We start from the raw sequence: 21,155 nt of genomic DNA, 5'->3' as shown, positions 1-21,155 counted from the left end.
TGTACATGTGTAGTGGGTGCAATGCCGGGCAAGAATGAAAAAAGAAAACTAAACAAATGACACTAATAACAATAATTATGAATTTTATCCGATTAAAAAGGTAAACACTAAATGACATCTGCACGCATAACACCAACAACAGCAACAAAAAACTGAAATATAACAACAACTATAACGAAAAAACAGGCGCGATCAGCGACTAACGAGCAAGCTGACAGCAAAATGTCGCACGAAAACTACAACAAAGCGGTTGCTGTTGTTGTTATATATTTTTTTTTTCGTTCTTTTCCTTGAAATACGAAAAGATGCGTGCGCGCCAACAATTAATCCTTAACTAATTTACTACTATACTCACACACACATACAAAAGGACACACACATACGCATACCAAAGGATACACAACTACACATTCAAATACATCAAAACTTATGTTAGTATGCGTATGCATGCCGTCAAGCATATGACGCTTCAATGACAGCAAACGATGCGTGTCATAACGCTCAATTATTGTGACACCAGCTAATTATCCTTTGCGCCTACATTTTGGTGCGTCTTCAGAAAAAAAACGAATTTCTACACCCTTCAACCGCAAATTGCTAAAGCTTGCACCCGCTATGACTTTTGTTATTTTACAGTTAATTCAATTATTTCATTTTTTTCAACATTCATTTTCCATTTTTTATTGGGTGCGCTCCTGGCTGGCACATCACACCCTATATTATAGGCACGTTCGTTTGATAAAGCCTAATTTATAACGCTTTATGACATATACGTACATACATATATATGTGAGTACTTCTGTAAGCTATCAAAATATGACTGTCATTTTTAAAAGTAATGGTCATCTGCCGACACTATCAGACTTGGGCTGGCGTCATTTCGAGGTAGGACTCTCTTAATCCTATTAATTGGTGAATGAACTTCTTGCTACTAGTATATGTATGTTTGTAGTATATTTAATAGAGTATAATAATAAAGAAAGCCACAGCGAACGCTTTGAGTAATTTTCGGCGGTAAGCAGGACTTTAGTTTGATCCCAACATTGATCGACTTATAGCCAAAAAATTCCAGACATGATTGATTTTTTCATTTTCGCCAAAATATCCCGTAACTATTTATGATCAAAAGGTTATGACCTTAACTGTTCATTCTCCAATCGTTGTTATTATCATTATAGTGGACATCATATTTAAAGAAAACGCAGGCAAATCAAAATATCTTCCCCTTATGAAACACACAGTCATGAAAGCAAAGAAATCTAGTTAAAAAAACATGAGACACTCGATTTTTGTTGAACAAAAAAATTTTCGCCGAGGTTCTAAATTTCCTCCTATAATAAAGTCAAGAAGAAGAAAACTTTACCTGCTTAGTGCATACTATACAATAACAACAATTGCAACAACATATTATGCCATTATCCTTCTTGTTGCGCTGGCACTCATCAAATTATGTAATTAAAATTCCACACCTTAATTTCGGCTATTTATTATGATGGCGTTGATAAGCGCCTGAAATTATGCACGTCAGCGATTTCTTTTCTCTCAATGTATTAATCTCTTAGGTATGCAAATGGTTTTTGTTATTTTTTGTTTTTTCCATGCACCTGCTTTAATATAAATCCTTAGTACCGTTAGCAATTTGTTGTCAGTCTCATGTTTTCCTTAGGAAATAAGTATAAGTGCAGTAAGTATTAGTGCACTTTGGACTGTAAACAAGAGAAGTTAATTGAAGTGGTGATATTTTTAGTTGAAAACTAGTAAGTAAAATTACTGTGCATTTTTGTTACACATAATAATTACGCCAAATGTGGTTTAAGGTTAGAATGCCACGTGCTACCCATTTATCGGATGAGGAGCGCGGATTAATAAGGGGCTTAAGTGAAGCGGGTACAAAAATTACTGACATAGCCGCCAGAGTGAATCGTCATAGAAATACCATCAGTAATTTTCTTAAAAACCCCGATAGTTATGGCACAAATAGGCGCTGCGGCAGACCGACTAATATTGATGAACGGTGCAAGCGAGAAATTCGGCGACTAGCAAGTCAAAAAAACATGTCATGCCTGGAAATCAAGACGCATTTAGATCTCAATGTAACTAGGAGAAGAGTCCATCAAGTCTTGACGCAAAATAAATTGATAAGGTATGAGTCCCGAGAACCTGTGCCTAAATTATTGCCACGCCACATAAGCGCACGCTTGGCATTTGCCGATAAAATGAAATTTTGGACCGATGAGTTCCAAAATGTTATTTTTTCTGACGAGAAAAAATTTAATTTAGACGGTCCTGATGGTTGCCATAAAATATTGGCGCGATGTACGTCAACCCCGCCAAACTCGAAATGGTGGTGGATCGCTAATGATTTGGGCAGCTTTCGGATATGCTGGAAAGTTACCAAAACAAATGCCGAAATATACGTGAAGCTGTTGGATGAAGTACTGATAGAATTTGGTGAGAAATTCTACGGAGATTCCTGGATCTTCCAACAGGACAACGCCCCAATTCACAATGCCCGCATTACAAAGGAGTTTTTTTCATCAAAAAACATAACTGTTTTGGAGTGGCCAGCGATCAGCCCGGACTTAAACCCAATTGAAGTCTTGTGGAATACTTTCGAATAAAGTTTATAGGAATGGCTGCCAGTTTGAAACCATTAAACAGCTCAAAGATGCTTTGCTCATTGAGTGGGATGAAATAAGCCATTCAACATTAAAACAATTAGTAGACTCCATGCCAAATAGAATTAATCAAGTATTTTTAAAAAAAGGCAAGCATATTAATTATTAAAAATACAAAAGTAAATTAGTTATTTAACATTAAATTAAAATAAATCCTTATGCACATATACTTATTTCCTAAGAGCTGTTAATATTTAATTTTTATTTGCTTTATAAAAAGCATATTGAAATTGCAAAGCTTTTTTTTTTGTTAATTTTTTGTTAATTTTTTGTACTACTATTAAAATAAATTGTATTGATAAGTTTCAATTCATTTGCAGTAGTTTAATTTGAAATTAAGTTGATGCACATATACTTATTTCCATGAGTAGATGATTTCTAATGATCCCACATAGCAAAACATTCCTGCTCGTCAATCCTGGCTCATTAAAGATTTACGTAGGCTCTCAGCTATTCAGCAAGCACCGTCTTCTTTTGACGTTGTGGACAAACTTTCGCTTTTCATCACCAATGATTATTCGCTTCAGAAATGGACAAATTTTATTGCGATTTAGCAGCGATGCGAAGATTCGGAAATTCAATTTATAAGGTTTTTGCAGTAAACGCATTAGTCAAGCAGATGGAAGGTAAGGCACATCAACACCCAATCGTACTGAAAGGCCTTACCTGGCTTTAATTATAAGAAAAATTCTCCAAATAAAATTCTAAGGTTCCTTTGAGTGCTTCATGGAAGTCTTTGCAGGCCAATGATTATTTAAAACTGCGTCTGCGGTTCAACGGAAATTTGCTAGCTTTATTTTCCTTTGAAATCCTTTGAAAAACCGGAATCTAGAAGATGTTGGAAACTTCTGCAGTCCAAAACAATAGCATTAAAGTTGGGATTTCACTCAAGGAACCCGCACGTCATTTTCATTAACTCTTCATTGTCATTAGCACAGAATTTATATTGACATTTATCAAATATTTTGACACCACCAAATTAAATAATTTTCTAAAATAAAGTTTTCTAATTTATCACTATTTGATTATTGAATTTCTCTATACAGAATTATGTCGTTGGAGCAGCTGTTGTGGTGGTGGTTGTTGTACCATTGCGCCTTTGACCACGCCCATGTTTTACATGCCCAACGGTTTTGCTGGAAAGTTGAAAAGAGCTTGCGGATTGAAGCGCTGAATTCACTGCAGCTGAAGTGCCAGCATTAACAGTCAGCTAAATAGAAAATTTTGCACAAATTTATGAAAATTTTTTCAGAAAAACATTTTTATTCGATAACTTCTCTTTTTTCTCTGGACAACTAACCAACAAATGTAGGCTCACACAGATGAGCAAACCGAAAACTATGGAACGCAACATTTTCCTGAAACTTCTAGCCAGAACTGCAGTAATTTCACATTTTCAAATGCGATCAGCCGTCGCAGCACCACTTTTATAACGGATTGAGCGCAGAGGCATTAAGTATAATTAAGTGCGAAAAACAAATAATTTCAAAGCAGTGAAGCGTGTTGTTTTACAACCAATGGGATTTTTTGTTCTCAAAAAATTGTAAATGTATTTGAACTTTACATATGAACTTTTTCGTTGATTCATAACTATAATGGCGATATAATAAATAACTGTCGCTGTTTGCTTGATAAATTACTTTTTGCCAAAAGATTTAATTATACAGAGATAACGGCATATTGCATATGACACTAGAATTAGAACCCCTACATCAAGTTTTACTGAAGAAACAGCTCAGTATAGGTTTTAGTGACAAACGGAAGTTTTGCAAAACGAATATCGTTAGTTTTTTGCTTTAAAAGCAACTTATGAGTGCTTTAAAATATAACTAAGCCAAATATATTTCTGGTGGAAAGCTGCTTACAAGCGCTGAATACATTTTAACTGGCTGAATGCAAATATTGCATACAAATTGTGAGCCAGTAAACAGAAATATATATATGAGATAGAACCAGCAGCAAATACCGAGAAGATTAGGTGAACAAAAGTATAACTGCAAATTTCTTGAGATGATACGAGCTGAATAGAATTCAGCAAGCGAATCGCGCATAAAACTGCTTTTAATTTTTGCTGAGAGTAGTCTGTTGTGGATTGGTTGCAACTTAAAGTACTATTTTACTTTCATACATGTGCTGAATGCCATTCAGGAACTGTAATTTGTTAAAACAGTCGTAAATATGGTAAATAGTTGGTATCAGAATGCTGCTTACAAGCGCTGAATACATTTTAACTGGCTGAATGCAAATATTGCATACAAATTGTGAGCCAGTAAATCGAAATACATATAGAGATAGAACCAGCAGCAAATAGCGAGAAGATTAGGTGAACAAAAGCATAACTGCAAGTTTCTTGAGATGATACGAGCTGAATGGAATTCAGCAACCGATTCGCGCATAACACTGCTTTTAATTTTGGCTGAGAGTAGTCTGTTGTGGATTATTTGCAACTTAAAGTATTATTTTCTTTTCATACATGTGCTGAATGCCATTCAGGAACTGTAATTTGTTAAAACAGTCGTAAAAATGGTAAATAATTGCTATCAGAATGCTGCTTACATGCGCTGAATACACATTTACCTAGCTGAATTGAAATACTGCCTTTAAAATTGTAAGCCATTTACCTATGTAGATATAGAAACAGAAATAATACTGCAAAGATTAAATGAAGAAAATTGCGTTGCGAAGTCCAGCAACAAAAAATCCATTTTTTTTTTCATTAAATTGAAGGTTTTATTTGGTTAGAACTATTCGTTGCAGATCTAATATGCACCGTTTTATTCGATATTTTTTTTATTGTTTTTGAAAATAGTTTCATGAAACCTGTCTCATAGAATCACTAGTTCATTTTAGTAACGAATTGGATTAGTCGATTTTCATAATCATAGACAGGGAAAATGTATGGCCTGACATTGCTCTGACGGCTTCTCCAACCCGCCAAAGCGATTGCTTTTTTTCAGACGGTCAAATTATTGACTGTACAGATCCGAATTAAGAGTTTAGCCATAGGAGAGCAGCTCATATTAGATGTATTCCGCCAATTTCACCAAACACTTGGAGAAACTTTCATGGTAATTTGCGCCGTCTCACCACATTCGACTACAATCATATTCGTTGTACTATGTGACCCAGTAACCATCCGCTTCGGAAATTGATCGATTTAGCAGCGACACGCAGACGCAAATTCGGTTCTTTAGTCTTATAAGCTTACATGTGGATTGAACTCGACGATTTTCATTATTATACGCTGAACATGTAGAGGATTTATTAAGTGTCCCACAATGTTTTTAACAGGCTATCAATTTTAAGTTCTTTCATGTTCAGATCTAGTCAAAATAGCATATAGCTGCCAGACAAACTGACCGACCAAAGTCCATGTAAGAAATAAGTTGTATTTGTAATTATATCTTCGGTCCAACTGATGATAACGTTTCTTATTGTGCTTCCTATATTTTCAACAATTGACCTTTCAGGGCATGGTGCACCTTTGACATCAAAATTACCGGAACCTTCAGTAACTTCACAAACAAAACAATCGCCCACCACCAAAATTCAACCTCAAAGAAAAAGACCATCTATTGAAAGCTACTTAAAAACCATAAACAATAGCGGTTTCGGTTTTTAGGAAACCTCATGGAAAAATAATATAAGAGTGTGTATAATATCAACTATACTAAACCTTGTGAACAAAGATACAAAGGAACACACCTAGGTGGAGCATTTGAGAAGCAAACAACAGAATTTGAAGGTGAAATAAATAATGCTTTACTTTAAGGGGTTACATCGATTTTTTTATAGTCCTATTAAATTTTACAACACTCTCTTGAATATTGTCCTACATTCTCAAGTTGTTCCGAGTACTAATTTCGGAGATTCAGCCTTGAGAACTGTGCGCTCAAGGGTCGCTAGGCTAAGTGCGTCGTCTTTAAACGCATTTGTCTCGAAACTGTGTTTTTGACATCGATTAAAAAGATTTATCGAAAACTTTTCAATGGTCTACATGATATTTTACACAGGTCTTCGAGATACAATTTTTAAACACTTAGACGAAGGATTTATTTTTCAATTACAACTATTTGAAAAAAATGTCGCAAAATTTTCACTGAAATTTAAATTTTTTTGTAAAATTGTCTACCAAAAATACAATTTTCGGTTTCTTTTTTCCTTCGTCTATGTTATGGTGTTATGTTAAGGTTCCAACTAAAATATTTATTTTTTTCGCCTTAGATGATCCTGTAATGAGTTAGCCTGCCAACGTGGATTTCCGAGGAATCAAAGGAATTGGTCAAAGTTTAAAATATTTTTTTCAAAAATTTCAGAATTTCTTTTTTAAACGTGTATGTTTGTAACAGTAAAAAATTCTAATAAAATATTTCATTTCTTTTGGGGAAAAAAATTTGTTGAAGGATTGTTTTGGTTACACGAGGAAACCCATGTAACCCCTTAAGATTAGAACAGCTAGTTTTGATAAAAAAAGCGTGCAAACTTACTGATAGCGGTTAATTTGTTAGAAAAACAAAAATTTCCAGAGTCCCTTTAGAAGTTCCATAAGAAACTTAGTAATTCCATAATCATCGAAAAAATTTGCTTGCAAGTCTTAGTGGTTCAATGATAATGCAAAACTCTTCTAGCTTTTCACCGGCAATTTATTTGCTATTTTTCTTATTCGTCTTATAATGTTTTGAAAAACTGACCGGCAGGGGTTAATATATTCCGGATTTAAGTAATTTCATCAATAATAGCGTGACATTGTTATTAGCTTAGTTCAGGATTTAGTTCAGAGTTTTCTAATGATATTTATCAAATATTTTCACGCATAATATATTAAATAATTTTCTAAGATACATTTTTCACTAATTAATAATTGAATTCCCCTATTCAGATTTATGTTGCAGGGGCAACTGTTGTGGTGGTGCTTGGTCGTGGCGTACCAATTTGAACAGATATACAATTGGCATGCGAAATGCCAGTCGCGTTCCTAGAAAGCTGTGAAGAGCTGGAGGTTTTAAGCGCTGAGCTTAATGCAGCTGAAGAGCCAACGGTACCAGAGAGCTGAATTGCAAATATTGCACACATTTTTGAAATATTTTAAAGAAAAAATAAAAACATAATGATTAGTAGTCGAATTATTATTGTTTCTTGAAGCAACTCACCACCAAATGCAGACTCACACAAATGAGCAAACCGAAAACTATGGAACGCAACATTTTCCAAGTTCTGCTAGTTACCACTGCAATTAATTCAAAATTTCAAATGTGATCTAATTTCGCAATACCGCATTTATAACGAATTGAGCGCAGAGGTGTTAGGTATAATAAAGTGCTAAAAACTAATAACTTCAAAGCAGTGAAGCGTGTTGTTCTATATTCAATGGCGTTTTTTGACTCATATAATGGCAAACTAATAAATAACTATTTTGTGTGCTCATTAAATTACTTTTTTTCAAATGTCATATGGTGTTACAGTAGTATTACGTTTCTCTAAAAATCTAAAAAAAATAGTTAAATATATGCAATAATGATCATTGTGACAAATTGAAGTTTTGTAAAATTGAAATTGTTAATTTTTTAGGTGCTGAATAGAATTCAGCGCACATTATATATAAATTAAGCATACTAAAAACATAAATTGAACTAAATATTGCTTTCCGAAAGCGGCTTATAAGCGCTGAATACAGTTTTACATAGAGAAATAGAAATATTATATATGAAAATGTGTTGCAGTAAAAATAAATATATACTATGTAGCGATATAAATCCTCTGTATTACGTTTCTTTATAAACAAAAGCCAAAATATGAAATAACGTTCATTGTGACAATGGAGTTACATATGTAAAACTTAAATCGCTAACTTCTTGGGTGCTGAATAGTATACAGCTCACTATCGGTATAAACTAAGCGTATTAAAAACATTAAATGAACTAAATTTTGCTGTTATAAAGCTGCTTATAAGCGCTGAATACAATTTTACCAGTGATTTAATGTGAGCCGGTAAAGAAGTATATAGCACATATGTATACTATATAGCGATATAAACAAAAACTAATATTCAGAGTATTAGACGAGTATTATTATGATTTTTAACTACTTAAGTTTTTGATACGAGCTGAATAGAATTCAGCAGCGAAATTGTGCGTATTGCTATTTTTGGTTTTACTATAGAAAGATTTGTTGTGCATTGGTAGCTACTTAAAAGTATCATTTGGAATCCACACGTGTGCTGAAAGCAATTCAGCAACTGTATTTATAACAATAGTAAATACAGTCAATATATTTTAAAGCTGTGATAATTTTGAGTTTGGTTGTGAATGTCACTCAGGTAGCGGATGTGTAATATAGCTATTATTATTTACAAATGCGACTGTTATAATTAATCTGCGCTGAATACAATAATAATAGTAGGTAATTAAAATTATAAGCGCATTTTTTGAGATTTAAAAAAGGGATTGCTGTAGCCATATTTCATTTAAAACATTTACAATTTCTAAGAAAATATCAATTAGTCACGACTGAATTGGTCTACACAGCATTTTGTTGCTTTAATATCAAATGAACATGCAATAATAACACAGAAATTAATTATTTACATATGTAAAATCTGAGAGCATTTTAATGTGCTGCACACCATTTAACTAAAACAAAGTTCATCATTTTCTTACCTTGGTAAATATATGTACTATTTAACACGCTGAATAAAATTCAGCTAAACTAAAATTTCTGCTTTGCCTATTTACGTTAAATATGGAGGCGATTTATCGTGCCGAACAAAATACAATATTCGATTTTTAAGAAATATTATTAGTATGCATATTTAAGTAAGATTTGAAAACTATTTCTTGTGCTGAATACCATTCAGCTAAACTATAATATATTATTTACTAATTCATATAAAATTAATATTGTATTCAAAGAGCTCAATTGAGTTCAATTATAACAGTGTTAATGCTTTGCTTATTTACATTTAATGTGCAGATTATTTAACGTGCTGAATACAATTCAGCTAAGAAAAAATAAATAGTTTTGCATATTTATGTAAATTGTAAAGACTACTAAATGTGCTGGCTATAATTCAGCTAAAACTTATTATCATTTTTGGTTCGCTGAATATAATTCAGCTAATAAAAGTATTGATTTCATTAAATTTCATATATACGATGTAAGGTTTATCAAATAAAAAATAAATAAAAGCATGTTATAAATTTATTATTCAGCCAAACAATAAGACAGTTCCAAGCAAGGTAATGTTTTGCTTATCTACAGTTTATTGTGAAGGATATTTAACGTGCTGAATACAATTCAGCTAAGAAAAAATAAATACTTTTGCTTATTTATGTAAAATGTAATACAATTTAATGTGCTGGTTGTAATTCAGCTAGAATTTATGGTAATTTTTGTTTGCTGAATTGACTAAAAGGCAGTTTCTAGCAAGAAAAAACATTTTGTTTACATTCACTTTTATTCCAACTTTTTTTTATAAATATCTTTACATTAACAAAAAGTTTTTACTTTGATTTTAAACTTTAGAAATTTGTTATATGTTTAAAGTCTTCAAAGTCCATCGGATTTTTATTATCATTTTCTGATGTATTTTCTGTAAACAAAAGAGCATATTAATGGAAAGTTAATCTTGTAAGCGTCACTAAAAGGAAATATATATTTTTTTTTTATTTTTTATTAATTGAAATCCCGATAAACCCCACCAACTACCCACTCACCACCACTCGGGTTCAGTTTCAGTACAGAAGTAGTTAACTCTCTCAACGTATGTTGCAGCTCAATGAATTTTGCTTGAATCTGTGGCTCCGAGCGCGCTAACTATTAAAAAAAATGTATTTTAAAAATCCACAATTTTCAAAATTTTCACGCTTAACTGTAACTCCAAAAAGTGCAAACATTGCGAAACAAATGACAATTTTATACTCCTTCCACATTTTGTATGCCTCGAGAATGGGTTGACTATAAAAACAGCTGCGGTTACTTACTGTAAAAAAATCTAAGCTTGTTTTCCTTAAATAGTCAGCGAATTTTGAAACAAAATTTGTTTGTGCATTAAAATATTATTAGCCAGAATATTAACTGCAATCACCAAAACAATATAACATTTATTCATTTTACTTCGTACTATTTCACAGCTCATTTAACAGGTTTCAGCTCTGTCGTTTCAGGTCCAAGGTTAAACGGTTTCATACGATTTGTTTTGCGATTATAGATATATCAAGCTATCACGTCACTTGTTTAAGAGCGGAAAAACAATATAATTACTAGCGCGTATTGAGGTTGAAGCTTTGAGAGTTGCAAATACTACTCTCTTTCAATCAGACCGACAGCTGTTAGTTAGCTTTCTTTCTATCTCTTACAGCACACTCAAATTTATGTGAAAAAAAATTTACTCGGGTGTTTGAATCACTCGCAGACGAAGAATCGGCTCATGAATCAAGTAAGTAGTTCAGAAAAATATCTATGTAGTATTCCCTATATTTATCGTCAGGTTTTAACTGCCTTATATTCAGCAAGAAAACATAGGATAGGCTTTTTAGGAAAGAAAATAGTTCACAAGCCATACAGGCAGGTTTTTTTGACGAGAGTATCCAATCCATATATGTATTTCTGTACAAACCTTCACCTTTACCAGCTTTTCTTTCCAAAATTCAAATGTTACGAAGGTTCAAATATAGAGTTGTTAAAAGTTTTCCGACCAATAAGTATAGAAAATGCGATTATATGAAACTTGATTGGTTTACTGACAAAAAGAAAAAGTTTTGGGAGGAGTCCTCTTGTAGTAATTTTACTAATCGTAACCGTTAATGTCATTTCAATAGTTACTTTGCTCATTTCGATTTCGGTAATCAGAAGTTTAAAGGGGTATTCTGGTCTAGAAATTGAAAAAAATGTTTTTTTTTTATATTTTCAAAGTTTAACTATTCAAGAATATGTGTACAAGAGGATTTTTCAAAATTCAAATTATTTTCGGAGATATAGGCATTTTTCTGACCTGGCATCCAAACTGGTTCGGCCGGAACTAATCGAACAAAAGACTTTCCGCGAAACTTTAAACGCGTTTTTCTCAAAACTGACTTTTTCGGAACGATACCCACGATTTCTCAGGTTCTACTAGACCGATTTACTTGAAATTTCTATAGAGTCTTCTTTATAGGCTTGTCTATGGTTGGAACTAGCCCCATCCCCAAATTTTTATTTTTATTATTTTTAAAAAATTCGAAATAGTCAGAAAAAGTAATCCAAAAAAACTTTTTTTTCAGGCAGTCGCCATTTTGTGAAAAAAAAATTTCTCACTTTTCCGTAGTTCCGGCCATTGCGACATTATTCTAGATTAATAATCTTTTATTCTTTGGTTTCAGATAACTAGGAGGGTTAAAATCATGGGTATGGTCACGTGGAAAATTTTAGAGACCCCCACTTCGTCAGCTCATAATTTTTGAAATTTTTTACTTTTTTTAGTTTTTAATTTTTTTCTGTACTCTTCCAAAATTAACAAATAACTAATAAAAAAATGGATAGTAAAAATATTAACTGCCTTTTTTTATGACACTTTAAAAATTACCTGAAATTCATGCTTATAGACCAGAATACCCCCTTAAAGATGGAGAGGTGATTAGTTCCAAGTAACCGAATCTAGGTTCGGAGTGCCCGGTATGGTCTCTAAGCTAGCAGAAGCGTAGAAGTTTTCTCCGTAATGAACAGGGAATACCGCGTGAAGGTTCGGTAGCTATATTTTCACATCTCCAAACTCATTTTTCCATTTAAGATGTTAGTTAATGACCCATCCAGAGACCCTCTGCTTCAAAATAAAAACAAAAATGTTGACATTATATTCATTTCTACAAAGGAGTGAGGTCTAGTTTCGGAGTTTCCGTTATGGTCCCTTAACTGGCAGAGGCGTAGGAGTTTCCTCCTTAATAAACAGGGGATACCGCGTGAAAGTTCGGTTGAGATTTGAGGTGGAAAGGTAAATTTTCACATCTCCAAACTCAGTTTCCCTTTAAAGACGTTAGTTAATGACCCACCCAGAGACCCTATGCTTCTAAATAAAAAAAAAAATTATATTCATTTCTACAAAGGAGTGAGATAAAAGCTTCGACCACAAAGCTCAATGATCAAGTTGCTAAAATAATCTGCGTTTAGATGAAATTTGTTCTTATTCATTATATTCCCAACGTTGGATAAGGATTAATTTGGGGACATTAGTTGAAATATCTAATCTGAGCTCTGATTTTCTATCGATCTTTTTCTACTTTTTTACCGTCGATATGAACTGTCGATATGAACATATTTGGTACACCTTAGGGAAAGCTATTTAGAAGCCGTTTTCAATTGACTGAAAGTTCTCTGACCAGATCCAATCCTGCTTAGTCCCATAGTTTCTTAGGAAAATTAAGTCAGGATGATCGTGAAACTAAAAAAATACGGATAGATGAATATACAACTGCTTTTATGACACCGTTAAGTATAGAAAGAACTCCTAAGCAATTGTGGGAGCATTCGAAGATGTTCGCAAAGGTATCTAAGTCAAAAGTTTTCGAGAGAAAGATACTACGAACAATTTAGGGTCCTTTTCGCATTGGCAACGGCGAATATCGCAGTCCTTGGAACGATGAGCTGTACGAGATATACGACGACATTGACATAGTTCAGCGAATTAAGAGCCAGGGGCTGCGCTGGCTAGGTCATGTCGTCCGAACGCCATAAAAGTAGAAAAAGATACGGAAACTCTGGAAAATTAATGAAAGAGGTTTCTTTGAGTAAGCGTTGGACATAATCAGGCAAAAAATATACTCCTCAGCTGATTTAGCTTTGACTTTAGCTATTGCAATAAGGACTTAAGAAGGGCAAATGATTTAGTTGTCATAGTCAAAAGTACCAAAAAATAAAATGTTTAAACAGAAGCTTAATTCTATACAAACTATATAGCGTTCCTCTCTTACTCCCTTTACGATTTTCGATGCTTTTTTACTCTACATGGTCTATAACTTTCTTGTAATAGTTAAACTTTTTTCACAGGGACATAAATCAGCGGTAATCCTTCTCTAACACCTTCACCAGCAACGTTTGAGAACCATATTTGCCCCACCCTAATGACCACTTTGACGCCAGCTGAGTGCAGCATTTGAGAATGTGTTGGAATGTTTGAATATTTGCTGAATATTAATGGTTATTTTACTGGGTATACATGCACATAGCAGTTAATGTATGCATTCTTGAAGGTACTACAGTGCCTGCCCAACTGTTAAGTTAGCTCAGTGCACTCGAAGCTGTGGAGCAACATGGTAGGGAGTTTTCATATGGAAGAAACTATGTGTGTGTATTATATATGTTTATATATCTATGTATAGGTAAACTAAAAATCGTAGCAATATATTTACATTTAATTACATACATACACATATATGTACCTTCGCATCTGCGCTTATTTATATGCCTCAGACTGCAAATATACGCATAAACGCTTTATATGCTTTGAATAAAATCGCTTTGAGCTTTTATAAAAAATAAAAATTTCTGAAAAAAATTTATGCTTAGTAAAATAATAAGCTTATTCAAATATATTTACATATATACAAGCGCATAATTTTGCTGAAATTAATGAGCGTACTTCAGTTTTGCAATGAATTCCGCCGCCAGCTTACATAAAAAAAAAAATAATATAAATATATACCTACATATATATATGCATACATACATATGTACATATGCCGTTATTATATTTTTCTTTGAATTACTAAATGAAAATCACTCGAAAAGCTGCATGCATTCCTTGAAAACGCAACATACCGAAAGTAATTAATTTGCTCTGCTACATAACTCACACGCTCTTTATACATATATGTACTATAAGTATAATATGTACAGTTATTCCTTTGCAACATATTGCAAAAGTGTAATTTTTGATTTGTCACCTCCGATGGCGTTGTATGTGCACGCATTTGCAACAAGCAGTGCACTTTGCACCTGCCACAAGTGCAAGCCCAGCGATTCATTGCTCATTTTATGCTTCGACTATTGCTGAAGTATTGCAGGCACTTAGACTTGAGCGATTATATGTCTATACATGCAGATATGTCTGTACATACATATATACACGATTTATTAACATATGCATATATACACATATGTACATATGTATGTATGTATGTATGTTAATAAGTATATTTGCACATATACACAGCCAACTGCGATGAGTTGCCCTATTTTAGGTGCTCAAACGCGAATTGAGTGGCTCATGGCACTTTTGTGCAGCCCCTACTGTATTCCAACAAATATAAGTAAATACAGAAATATGTTTAGAAACAAGAAAAAATAAATAAGAATATATAATACCCTTCACAGTTTAATATTTTTTAGCATAAAGGATGTAAAAGGATATTTATTTTGATTTTGATCGGTCAGTTTGTATAACAGAGATTGCGCCGTAGACCTAAACATGCCAAATTTCGTGTATACATATATTGTATACTGTCAAATCGTTTTCCTCATAATTACTTTATTCCGACGTTCAGTTCGTATGGCGGCTACCTACTATAGACGATTTCAATCAATGAACACCTTTTTGAAGAGAAAAGAATGTTTCAGATCGATATCTCCAAAACTAAGAGACAAGTTTGCATATATACAGACATTCAGACGGACATACAGGGTTTAAAAAGGGATAAATTGTGAAAAAAATATTCAAAATTATACATTCTATTTTAAAAACTAATCTTTACAAAAATAAGTCTTCAATAAAATGTCCTACCCGAATAACTACCAAAAAGATAGCCAATCTTCAAATTATGTGCATACTGGATAAATTTTGAAGTGTAAATAAAAGCCCAATATATTTTAAAAGCAGCCTAAAAGTATACTACTCAAACTACTTAAAAGAAGTACAGCGTCTATCAAACTGTGTAATTATCGAAAACGATCGTTTTACCTCGTTAGATTCTCAGAAACTGTAGCTACATGTGTGTTTTCGTTGAAACTAATGAACTGAAGAATATTTTTATTAAAATGAAAAATCAAATAAATTATGATTTTAAGAAAATCGAGTTGTGCTTTTAAATTTTATAAAAGGATTTCGAGATTGGGTTTATGTATCGAAGTAAAAAAGAATACTCATTATGCTAAAGTTTTAGCTCGCTGTTGAAAGCACTTTCACTAATCATTTATTGAGCCAGAAATGGGTCTCATCGCTGAACACAATTTGGCTCGAAAACATCGAATTTTCTTGGAACTTTTCAAGTGACCTTAGAGCGAAGCAATATCGGTTAGGAAGATCAAGCGGCTTCTGTTCTTGCACAAGCTATATTTTGTAAGCTCAATTTAAGAACTCGACGTAAAATGCGACAAGCCGCTCCATACGCCAGTCGGAGTTGCTGCAAACGGCGCCGAATTGAGTCTCCAAGGTCTTCGTGTATATTTTCAGCTACGGCTGCTATTATTTTCATCACTGCGTGTTGGACGTGGTCAATTAGGTCGAATGTTATCCAATAATGAATGCTGGTTGTCAAGATGGTGTTGTAAATATTACGCTCAATAGGCCATTTATGTTGACCATAATGTGAGCGAAGCTCGAAACACATTCTTTACGGAACCCGAATATTCGTAATAAATTTAAACGATTTGTACACGTTGTCCATGATGAAATGCCAAACAATACTGAACAAAAATAACATGACAACTTGGCACAACTAACTCGTGATATGTCAAAAAAAGGTTTTTGAAAAAAGGAGCTCTACTTGGATCACTCGTTACATCTAGGCTACATTGTTTATCGAGAGTTTAGTGAGTTCTATAACGTAAAGTAAAAGTAGATGTCTAAATTTATAGCTTAAATTTGAGTAGTTTAGCGAAAGTTGTGGAAAAGCTCGAGAGATTGGTAAACTAGTTGGAAACACCCAATGTTCACGCTATTAAATGGAATAGATTGAATGCAGCAGACAAGAATATGGAACTTCCAAAGTTTTCAAAGATGCCAAATGCCAATTTTTCTGAAATACTTAGCATTTAGAAAGCGTCAGAAGCTCAGCTACTGATGACAGACAATCTGTTGCTTCGATAGAAGTGGACCAACCTTAAACATAAGTACAGTATGCGTTGATAACATGCTTGATATTAACCAACTCATCAACAGCTCTCTCGCTACTATCAAATCTCATCGAAACAGTTCTTTCTGAAGTCTCTCATTATGAGTCAGCTGCGCAGCTGACATTACTTAGCTTACATGTCACCAAACAAGGTTTAGATGTCAGACATTCACGACAACATTGGATTAGAAGACAATTCTGTTTAACTGCCCGATTTAGGAATGAAAAAACACAGATTTTCCCTCACTGATGGATTTAAGAATGAGAAAACCTAAAATCATTGAAACGACTGACAACTGCTTGAAGCGGTCGAAACGTTATATTTTCAAATCTACCAGAAATCCCTATTGTTGTTATTTATGAACTCTTTAAGGCATTAAAAATTTATTTTTAATTATACAGATATTCTGTTTTAGCGGAATGGTGATCAAGGCCACATTCGGAATTTCATATAAAAAGTTTGATAATTTTATTACCAATTAACTTGCCTCGGAACAATTATTGTCCACTACGAAACAGTAAAGAGAGGATGACAGATTTTTTTCTGGTGCCATACGTAAGTTCGATCCAATCTGAACAATAAATTATGATTTAAGATCTCTGATCTGTAAGCCAGTCAGTTAAGTAAAGGAAGAAATTCTATCCACAGGCGTGAAAGTCTATGTTAAACTGGTGCTGCAAATACCGGAAATATAACCATAGATATCAACGAACTAAGTAAAGAAAAGTATTCTTATTTTTGAACATTGATGCCATTCAATAAGTTGTGTTGGATAGGACTGGGTTCAAAATTTGCTTCGTAAACGTGTCCCCAAATTATAACAAACCAATTTTTTCTATAAAAACTTAAAACGAACCACCCTGTACTTTTAATTATTCTTGTTTTTACTCCAAACGTTGCTTAGCTATTCAATTTATTTAAGTATTAATAAATTATTTTGCTTTACTGAATATTATTATCTTGAAATAACTAGCATCTGGCATCAGCGCTTTCTATTATAAGCCTAAAATCATGCTAAACCAAAGGTGATCTTTACTCACCTCTAATGAAACTACTCAATCTATCGAACAATAAGAAAAGCGCTCACTCATGTCGCAATAACAGTAGATATAACACCTGCTAAGACCCCATTAATCACAGTTAAGTGAATATAATGTCACCAACAAGTAATTACAAATCAGGTATTTATTATAAATACAGAACGCTTTGTGGCATTAACAAATTGTTTGGTAAATGTAATTTATTTGATTTGGAAATAAATCGGTTGTAGATAGGGGATACCTTCGAAAGAGCTCAAATACGTAGACAATATAGACAAGCAAGCAAATAATTTAAATATGTACATATGTACATGAAATAGTAATGAAATGATAATAGTTGGGTGCTTTATCGAGTGATGGAGTTTATCTGGGATTTTAAGCTGTGAACTTTAATACATCCCTTCCAACTTATTTTTATAGTTTAATATCTACTATATATCGAATTGTTTCAAAATTTTCCAACTTTTTTTTAATTTCAAAACTTTTTCTATCTCAGTTATTTTCGGATTGAAAACAAAACCCCACAAACACTCTTAATTTCAGAGACACCACATCTCTAACATGCTGATAATAATAAAATTTTGGATTTGAGTATATATTATCGTTGGGCTCGGAATTCGCTCACAACTATCGGCTGCCGTGATCGGCGATCAAAGCCTCAGAAATCCAGTTATTATTTGCAAGATTATTCCCTTAAGTGTACTTTCTCTGATTTTGCTTTCAAGTTAGCACAGTACGCAGTTATTCTGCTTCGAAGAGACGTTGAATTTTCGTAAAATATGACCCAGTCAACTATTTTGGTGACACACCCCAGGAAGACCACGAAATTTGGTCTAAAAATATCAGAAAAATGTATCACAAATAATGATAATGAATTTGTTGTGATCTTCTCATGTATCTCTCTTTCTCAAAGGTGTTCTATGGTTATTATAGACTAGAATATGCAATTCACCATGCGCCAAATCTTGGAAAAGACCCGTGAAAGAAGAATCGACACACACCACCTCTTCGTCGATTTCAAAGCTGCTTTCGACAGCACGAAAAGGAGCTGCCTTTATGCCGCGATTTCTGAATTTGGTATCCCCACAAAACTAATACGGCTGTGTAAACTGACGTTGAGCAACACCAAAAGCTCCGTCAGGATCGGGAAGGACCTCTCCGAGCCGTTCGATACAAAACGAGGTTTCAGATAAGGCGACTCCCTATCGTGGACTCTTCAACCTGCTTCTGGAGAAAATAATTCGAGCTACAAAACTAAACAGAGAAGGTACCATCTACAAGAGTGTATGTACAACTGCTGACCTATGCCGATGATATTGATATCATCGGCCTCAACACCCGCGCCGTTAGTTCTGCTTTCTCCAGGCTGGACAAGGAAGCAAAAGAAATGGGTCTGGCAGTGAACGAGGGCAAGACGAAATATCTCCTGTCATCAAACAAACAGTCGTCGCTCTCGCGACTTGACAGTTATAACTTCTAAATTGTAGATAATTTCGTCTATCTTGGAACCAGCGTAAACACCACCAACAATGTCAGCCTAGAAATCCAACGCAGAATAACTCTTGCCAATAGGTGTTACTTCGGACTGAGTAGGCAATTGAGAAGCAAAGTCCTCTCTCGACAAACAAAAACCAAACTCTATAAGTCACTCATAATTCCCGTCCTGCTATATGGTGCAGAGTCTTGGACGATGTCTACAACGGATGAGTCGACGTTGCGAGTTTTCGAGAGAAAAGTTCTGCGAAAGATTTATGGTCCTTTGCGCGTTAGCCACGGCGAATACCGCATTCGATGGAACGATGAGCTGTACGAGATATACGACGACATCGACATAATTCAGCGAATTAAAAGATGGACGAAAACACTCCAGCTCTGAAAGTATTCGAAGCAGTACCCGCCGGGGGAAGCAGAGGAAGAGGAAGACCTCCACTCCGTTGGAAGGACCAAGTGGAGAAGGACCTGGCTTCGCTTGGAATATCCAATTGGCGCCACGTAGCGAAAAGAAGAAACAACTGGCGCGCTGTTGTTAACTCGGCTATAATCGCGTAAGCGGTGTCTACGCCAATTAAGAAGAAGAAGAAGAATATGCTGGAAGTGCAAATACATGAATTGAAATATATATGCGGAAGTTTTTATACGGCCAACAGCAACAGAGATAGCCATAAGGACGGAAAACATCAAAAGAGATAGTTAGGGAGAGAGAAAGACAGCTAGAAAGAGTGAGGATTGTTGCCCTACTGTGCTTAAATATAATATTAGCGGGTGGTTTTATATATTGAGAAAGACCGGAAGATAAGTTCATCTTACTGGTTGATATACATCCCATATCTTGCTTTAGTCGGAAGTGAGTGATGTTATGAGTACAATTTCTTAATACCACCACTACAATTTTTTTTTTAAGAGGAGAGAGATTTTTAAATTAGCTCATTTCTATATATTTCATACATCATTCCTCGAATTTCTCACAAAATTTTCGGTCTGACAGACCGAAGTCTCACATGCGGTGACGTTGTCTGCGTAGAATATTTTTGAAAGCACACAAAAATCGTAGTGTTTTCAAAAAGAGTACCGTAAAAAAGTCTCTTTCGACATGCTTGATCTTGTGAATTCCGATCCCACATTCATGCAGAGCATTATAACTGCGAATGAGACATGGGTTTATGAATCGGCTCATCGGAATGGAGGAAAAAACTAGCCGAAACCTAAAAAACACGTCGAATTCGCTCAAAAATGAAGATGATGTTCTTTGTTTTATTCAATAATCGTGGTTTGCTACATCATGAGTTTATTAAGGAGATATAGACGTCAATAAAGATTGCTATTTGGCCGTATTGAAGCATTTGCGTGAGAACATCCGTCGGAAACGGCCGGAATTGTTGAAGCACAATTTATGGATTTTACACGATGATAATGCATTTATGGATCGCATCGAGCAACGATTGTGACCGAATTTAAAGCTAAAAACGCAATGAATACCATTCATCAATCACCGGATTTGGCTCCGAGTGCTTCTTTCTTGTTCTCCAAACTGAAATTGCCGCTCCATGGAACCCGATTTCAGTCGATCGAAGAGATAAAACAAAATTCGCTGAAGAGACGCTGATCGCCGTCTCAAAATGTGCTCATGAAAAATGTTTCGAGGAAAAATCGTTGCTCTAAATATATTACAACTGGTTGGAATTACTTTGAAGGCGACAAAATAAATATTAATGAATAATAAAAAAAAAATGTGCCTTTCTCTTACAATGGGCCACTTTGATGAAAAACTTCAACAAAAATTTTTGTATGAAACCATCATTGTAACTCAAAAAAGTAATGATGCAGTTCGATTCGTAGGACCCGAAATAGGGGGAAACCG

The 21,155-nt window shown here is 34.2% G+C and overlaps 3 long non-coding RNA genes across 3 annotated transcripts; all 3 read right to left on the bottom strand.

The window, feature by feature from the left end:
* Positions 1-3,445: 3,445 nt before the first annotated feature.
* LOC126760488 (uncharacterized) lies at positions 3,446-4,089 on the bottom strand. Its single transcript, XR_007667201.1, has 2 exons — positions 3,979-4,089; positions 3,446-3,888 (listed from the first exon to the last, which is right to left on the bottom strand). It is a non-coding gene; the product is annotated as an uncharacterized LOC126760488 (long non-coding RNA).
* Positions 4,090-7,300: 3,211 nt separating this feature from the next.
* Positions 7,301-8,055, bottom strand: LOC126760489 (uncharacterized). The gene is made up of 2 exons (XR_007667202.1): positions 7,829-8,055; positions 7,301-7,727 (listed from the first exon to the last, which is right to left on the bottom strand). It is a non-coding gene; the product is annotated as an uncharacterized LOC126760489 (long non-coding RNA).
* Positions 8,056-10,212: 2,157 nt separating this feature from the next.
* LOC126760491 (uncharacterized) lies at positions 10,213-10,642 on the bottom strand. Its single transcript, XR_007667204.1, has 3 exons — positions 10,547-10,642; positions 10,391-10,490; positions 10,213-10,266 (listed from the first exon to the last, which is right to left on the bottom strand). It is a non-coding gene; the product is annotated as an uncharacterized LOC126760491 (long non-coding RNA).
* Positions 10,643-21,155: the final 10,513 nt, after the last annotated feature.

This window comes from Bactrocera neohumeralis, chromosome 5, assembly GCF_024586455.1.
Source record: "Bactrocera neohumeralis isolate Rockhampton chromosome 5, APGP_CSIRO_Bneo_wtdbg2-racon-allhic-juicebox.fasta_v2, whole genome shotgun sequence".
NCBI classification, from domain to species: Eukaryota; Metazoa; Arthropoda; class Insecta; order Diptera; family Tephritidae; genus Bactrocera; species Bactrocera neohumeralis.
The sequence above is the reverse complement of the archived record's forward strand: the minus strand, read 5'-3'. Positions and strand labels throughout refer to the sequence as shown.